A 6,487-nucleotide genomic window follows, 5' to 3' on the forward strand; every position below is an offset into this window, starting at 1 on the left:
GCCCTAACATACCTGGTGACCATCTGGACATTAGATCAGTACTGTTGTCTCCTGTTTGTGGTATTATTTGTTGTTTTTTACTTTGTTTTTTAAATGGCCGGAGACACTACTTCGAGTGGTGATTCTGGTTCTATACCTAGTGGAAGTGGAAAGGATGAGTCAATTAATTTTGATGATCCTCTCTACATTCATCCATCTGATAATGCTATTACTTCAATAGTTACTACAAAATTAACTGGAAATGAAAATTTTCGATTATGGAAGAGTTATATTTCTAGAGCTCTCAAAGCTAGGAATAAACTTGGATTTATTGATGGTACTCTTAAGAAAACTAGTGTTGATGAGTCAAAAAAATCTAAGTGGGATAGGGCTAATGCTGTTGTATGTTCCTGACTTTTATCTTCTATTTCTGATTCTATATATCAGAGTCAAGCTTACTCTGAGGTAGCTGAGGATATTTGGAATAATTTGTTTGAAACTTATAATAAGTCAGATGGATCTGTGGTGTTTAATATACATCAACAAATTAATACACTTAAACAAAATGGAATTTCTTTGTCTGACTATTTTAATAAACTTGATTCCTTGTGGAAGGAATTTGATGGTCTTACTAGCTTGACTGAGTGTACTTGTGAAGCTGCTATCAAATTGAAAGATCATTCTAATCTCATGAAACTTATGCAGTTTTTGTCTGGGCTTGATGAGTCCTATAGTCAAGTAAAAAGTCATATTTTGTTAATGGAACCTTTACCTAATGTTAAAACTGCATTTTCTATTCTTTCAAGAGAAGAATCTATTCAAAGAAATGGATCCTTGTCTTCTCTTCAGTCTTCACAGTCCTTTTCTAAGTCTCAACCTGCTGCTTTTAATAGCAGGTTTAATAACAAATCTGGGATTAATAACACTAATAAAAACAAAACTCAATCTGTTCAGTGTAAAAATTGTGGAATTAAAGGTCATACAATTGATAAGTGTTATAAGCTAATTGGTTATCCCAAGGATTTTAAGTCAAGGAATGAGTCTAGTAATCAGAATAGCTTTAATAAAAATGTTTCTGCCAATTCCTCTACTACTACTTCTGGTAATGCTATTCCTTCTAGTACTCCTGATTCTAGTAGGGATTCAGAATTTCATCAGCTCACCAAGGAACAATACTTCAAATTTTTACAACTTATTGGTGATAGACAGCTTAATGAGGAAACTTCTGCCAGTGTTAATATGGCAGGTACTTGTTTGTTTCAAGCCTTTAATTCCTCTGTTAGTCCTCTAAAGTGGATTGTTGATTCTGGAGCTAATCAACATATAATTGCTTCTGAGTCTCTTCTTCATGAAACTGTGGATGTGTCTAAATTAGATCTTCTGGTTAGCCATCCTAATGGTACTTCAGCTAAAATTGAAAAAATTGGAAATTTGAATTTGTCTAATTCTTTGACTCTTTTTGATGTTTTTGCTGTTCCTGATTTTAATGTTAACTTGTTGTCTGTTCATAAGGTTTGTAAAGACAGTAATTGCGAGGTTGTTTTTAATGAACATAGTTGTAAAATTCAGGGTTTACAATCAAAGGAGATGGTGTGGAATGGTAGAGAATCTGAGGGTCTCTATTACATCAATAGTGAACCTTCAGGTAATTCATGTAGTTATAGTCATTATGTTTCTGTGTGTTGTGTATCAAAATTAACTTGGCATAATAGACTTGGTCATCCTTCTGATCAAGCCCTAGGATCTCTAAGAACTCAATTAAATTTTGGTAATGAAGTACTGCCACCCTGTGATGTATGTCATAAGGCTAAGCAAACTCGGGAGTCATTTCCTGCTAGTCAACATGTTATTACTAAACTGGGTGAGTTAATACATTTGGATGTTTGGGGACCTTATAGAGTGACAACCTCAGAAGGATTTAGGTATTTTTTAACCATAGTTGATGATTATTCTAGAGCTACATGGGTTTATTTGTTGAAATCAAAAGATGAAGTTTATGGTTGTGTTCTTGTTTTCTTTAATATTTTGTTTAATCAATTTGGAGTTAAAATTAAAACAGTTAGGTCAGACAATGGAACTGAGTTTTTGAATTTTAAAATGAGACAATTGTTTGAGTCTAAAGGTATTTTGCATCAAACTTCATGTGTTCACACTCCACAACAAAATGGAGTGGTTGAAAGAAAACATAGAAATATTCTTAATGTTGCTAGGTCTTTGATGTTTCAATCTGGGTTACCTTTAAAATGTTGGGGAGAGGCAATTCTAACTGCTGTTTTTTTAATTAATAGAACTCCTACATCTGTTTTACATGGTTCTTCTCCTTATGAGTTGGTTTATAAAACTGCTCCTGTTTTTGATAGACTTAGGGTTTTTGGTTGTTTATGTTTTGCAACAAAGTTAAATAATTCTGACAAGTTTTCTGAAAGAGCTGATAAGTGTATATTTCTTGGTTATGCTTTTGATAAAAAAGGTTATAAAGTGTTAAGTCTTGATACAAATCTTATTTTTGTTTCCAGGGATATAAAATTCTATGAGTCTGTTTTTCCTTTCAAGCTAAAGCATTCATCTTTAACAGATAAATCTAATGTTGTTTTGAATGATCCTTTTTCCTATGATGAGTTAATATCTTCTAGTTTTTTACTAGACAATACTAATTTAGATGAATTGAGAGGTGCCCATCAGTTGAGTGGTGTTGATGCAGACCATAACTTGGATGAGACTTTTTCTTTTGATGTCAGCAACCAGTCTGGTGAGGCAGATGTGCCCTCATCTGATGAGGTGGTTCCAAATTCTTCTTTATTGACTGAGGAAAATGTTTTAATTAATACTAGTCCTTCTGAAGAACAGTCCTCTAGGGTCACAAGGTCAGGACGTAGTGTTCATATGCCTCTTAGATTTAGTGATTATGTTGTGGAAGGAAAACATAAATATGGTATAGAAAGATCTGTCAATTACTCAGCTTTAAATTCTGAAAATTATTGCTTTGTTGCTAATCTTAATAAAATAGTAGAACCTAAAACTTACAGTGAAGCAGTTTTAGATCCTAAATGGATAAAAGCAATGAATGAAGAAATGGAAGCTCTATATAGGAATAATACTTGGGAAATTGTAGATCTTCCCAAGGGAAGAAAAGCTATTGGTTGTCGGTGGATTTATAAAATTAAATATAAGTCAAATGGAGAAATTGAAAGGTATAAAGCTAGGTTAGTTGCTGCTAAAGGGTACAGTCAAAGAGAAGGTATAGATTATGAGGAAACTTTCTCTCCTGTTGCTAAAATTGTTACTGTCAGAATTTGTTTAACTTTAGCTATTCATCATGCATGACCTTTATATCAATTGGATATAAATAATGCATTTTTATATGGTGATTTGTCTAAAAATGTTTACATGCAACTTCCTGAAGGATATCATTCAAAAAAGATAATAGAGTTTGTAGATTAATTAAATCACTTTATGGACTTAAACAAGCACCTAGGAAATGGAATGAGAAGTTGAGTTCTTCCCTTTCTTCATTTGGTTTTGAACAAAGTATTAATGATTATTCATTATTTGTTAAAAGAGTAAAACATGTTATAGTTATTTTGTTGGTTTATGTGGATGATATTATTATCACTGGAAATTGTAAAGATGAATTAGAAAATGTTAAATGTTTTTTAAAATCTCAATTTTTGATAAAAGATTTAGGAGAGTTGAAATATTTTCTTGGAATTGAAGTAATTAGAACAGATCAGGGTATTTGCCTAAATCAAAAGAAATATTGTTTGGAATTGTTACAAGAGTTTGGTATGCTTGCTTGTAAACCTGTTAAAACACCTTTGGAACCTAATCTTGTTATTAAGAAAGAATGTGATCTAGATCCTTCTGATTATGTGGTAAATATTACAGAATTTCAAAAATTAATTGGTAAACTGATCTATCTAACTATGACAAGACCTGATATTTCATATGTTGTTCAAATTTTAAGTCAGTACATGCATAAACCTTATAAATCTCATGTGAATATAGCTTTAAGATTGTTAAGATACTTAAAAGATTGTCCAGGGAAAGGAATTCATATAACAAAAACTGATTCTCTTAGTCTTATTGGTTTTGTTGATGCTAATTGGGCAAAATGTTTGTTTAGTAGAAGGTCTGTTACAGGATATCTTGTTTATTTTGCTGGTTCACTTGTATCCTGGAAAAGCAAGAAACAGAGCACTGTTTCTCGTTCTTCCACTGAATCTGAATACAGAGCATTAGGGTCTGTAACTTGTGAGGTAATTTGGATTTTAAAGTTACTATATGATTTGGGAATAACTGGTTTAAATCCAGTCAACATTTTTTGTGACAATGAATCAGCAATCAAACTTGTACTAAATCCTGTATTTCATGAGAGGTCTAAACATTTTGAAGTGGATCTTCATTTTGTTAGAGAAAAAGTTGAAAATGGTATTATAAAAGTTAATAAGATTGATTCTTTAAATCAAAATGCAGATGTTTTAACCAAAGCTCTTGGATCTTCTCAACATGAATATATTTCTAATAGACTAGGTTTAATAAATGTTTTTAAATATAATAAATCATAAATTGTGTTAATGTTCAGTTTGTGGGGGGGTGTTGAAAATACCTTTAGTATTTGACAAACTGAACTTTAAATGTTGAAGGATATGTTTTGTATAATATTGCTATTTGTGGGTAGAGTGTATAAATTGTATGCAGGTGATATAATTCGGGTTAATGCGCGGATCTTAGATGCTTTATGGGTCGGTCAAGTATCCGAAGTATTTAAGAGAAGAAGCTTAGTCATTTTGTATCAGTTGATCAGATCTAGATATTTTTCATCTTCTTTTCTCTCTCGGTATCTGTTAGGGTTTCTCTCATAGAAGTTCATATTAGATCTTGTTATTGGGTTTTCATCCGAGTGTGAGTGTTATTGTAGTGAGGTTTTTTGATGTAAGTTGATGTATAATCGAACTGGTTTATATTAAATAAACTGTTCAAGTTGGGAAGTTCGTGTGTTTGAGTTTTTATCATTTTACTTGGTTATTATATACTGCTATGAATTTACGACCTTCTTTGGTTTTCTACAATGAGTATAAAATGTCTTGACAATGGGTCGAATATTGAGATAATATATTTACTCACAGGCCCGTCCCAATACGGGAAGGTTGCGCATTGGCCCAGTCCTCAAAATTGTCTAGGGCCCACTTTAAAAGTATGTTAATGTATATATAAAAGACCCATATATATGTTTTTTCAGAATTTCTAAATTTTTAAGCCCAATTATCTGCATAATAACAAATCGGAAGAAACGTTACCTCTCTCTCTCTCTCTCTCTCTTGTATGTGTGTGTTGAATCAAAACAATCTTTAATCCATTTTTAAAAATAACTGTCACCTTATTTTTCTGAAATCGATTGATCCTCTGAATTTTTTTTTAAATAAATACCCCCAAACGGGATGAGGCCTCCATAGGAACGGGTCCCACGAGATTTTTGACATTCATACTAATTTCACTTATGTCTACGATCGAACTTAAACCCTCGGCCTCAAAAAAGAAGGATATCGTTTGATACTGTTGGACTAGAAGCCTTTCAGTTCATAAAAGTAGATAAGTACATTTTTATTGTTGGTGGTTTTTAAAAAAAATACATTTCAACACTAATTTAATTTATATATATTTTAAATGTAGAAAGGTTTTATATAATTTTTAAATGTGGAAAGGAGTTATCCTAGGATCAAAAAATTGAAACTTGGATTCAAATCAATCGTAAATCCAAACATAAATTTAATATATATATATATATATATATATATATATATATATATATATATATATATATATATATATATATATATATATATATATATATATATATATATATATATATATATATTTAAAATTTTAATAATTATAGTTACATATTAATGTTGTTTAAAATATAATATAAAAATATTCTAAAAATATTTTTTTTAGTACGAATCTTCTACTTAAACCAGATGAATACTTATATAATACTTTATTCGTCCCAAAATTATAGTCCACAGATTAATAAAACATTAATTATCACTAACTTTATTAAATAAAATGACAGTTTTACCCCTTTGTTGTATTTAATTTCATTGTAGTTGCATTTAATTCCATGGTAGTTAAGTAATAAATTGAGGGGGTATTTTGGTAAAAATTATATTTATTTCTGGAAGTAGGCTATTACTTTTGGACAAATCAAAAAGGAAACATAGACTATTAATATGAGATGGAAGAAATATTAAATTGATATAACAAGGAAATAACACTAAGAATTATTAAATTGATATAATAAGGTTTTATTCTATAACAATTCATTTTCTGTCAAAACTAGCCTCTCAATAAAAGATAATAAAATTGCTTGAGAATATATGATTTTAGTATTTGAAAATCTATTGAAGTTCATCTCGGGAGTATCCACACATGTATAGATCTATTCAAGAACTCTAGAAATTATGAATTGAAATGAAACCACATGACGCCAGAAGGAAATTAATCATTG

Source organism: Lactuca saligna, chromosome 4 (assembly GCF_052625555.1).
Source record: "Lactuca saligna cultivar CGN05327 chromosome 4, ASM5262555v1, whole genome shotgun sequence".
Classification (NCBI taxonomy): domain Eukaryota; kingdom Viridiplantae; phylum Streptophyta; class Magnoliopsida; order Asterales; family Asteraceae; genus Lactuca; species Lactuca saligna.